Source organism: Cotesia glomerata, unplaced genomic scaffold (genome assembly GCF_020080835.1).
Source record: "Cotesia glomerata isolate CgM1 unplaced genomic scaffold, MPM_Cglom_v2.3 scaffold_388, whole genome shotgun sequence".
In the NCBI taxonomy this organism is placed as follows: Eukaryota; Metazoa; Arthropoda; class Insecta; order Hymenoptera; family Braconidae; genus Cotesia; species Cotesia glomerata.
In genome coordinates, this window is record NW_025404004.1 from 1 (window position 1) to 921 (window position 921).

Sequence of the window (921 nt, forward strand, 5' to 3'; positions counted from 1 at the left end):
CTGAAGAGCTCCCTCACAACTGTCAAGACAATGGACCAGAATAGGGGAAATTTCTTTCAGTCGCTCTGCTCTTTAACTTAACATACGTGCTGTTGACAAAGTGATAAAAATTTATAAATGCATCCGGCTGATGAGGGAACTTGTCCCTTGGCCAAGCGGTGTATTGATAGTGAAAAATCATGCGCTTCTGCTTTGGCTTTAGTTCAGAAGTAATTAGGGTTAACGAAGTCAAAGTATAGTGTGAATCTATCTTAATCGAACTAGTCGTTATCTTAAAATTTTTAGTTGCTAAAACATAGCCTTCTTTAGGAGACCAATATTGATAGCACTTATCAGTAAGCTTGCACGTTAGTACAATAATTTTCACTTTGTTGTCCCACACCGTCTGCCAGAACAGATCACAGTCTTTTTCTCTTGGATATTCGGTACAAATAAACTTCCGCTTGGTTTCATATCCGTCGATGAAACTTGCTCCAGGGATCACTAGATTTTTGGGCTGAAGACCGTGGCAGAGAAACGGCAGGTTTAAGAAGCAGCCGTTCATCTCCAACTTTTTGTTTTGTCTATGGCTTGTTTCTTCTTCCTGCTTCAAGACTACTGAGTTGTATTCTTTTATGATGCGAGCTTGTGAATTCGGTTCGTCCATGAATCGCAGAAAGTCGTTAAAATTCATGCTTGGGAAGCAGGACGCCATTTTCGAAGATTGTTTTCTTTTGAGAAGAAAATACTCTGCACTTTAACTTGTAAAATGTGCTTATAATTAGAAGCGTTTTTCAGCACTTGGGCTATGCAAATAGTTTTAACTTCAACCAAGCTAGAAGCATCTATTCGCAAGGGTTGTTGTTTTCAAACTAACGTTTATTTATTAACTAAATACCTCTTTATACCATTAAAAGTACCCTAGTAGAAATGATATCGAGT

General features: G+C 38.2%; 1 pseudogene; it reads right to left on the reverse strand.

The window, feature by feature from the left end:
* Positions 1–17: 17 nt before the first annotated feature.
* Positions 18–673, reverse strand: LOC123274498 (annotated as a pseudogene).
* Between the last annotated feature and the right edge of the window lie 248 nt (positions 674–921).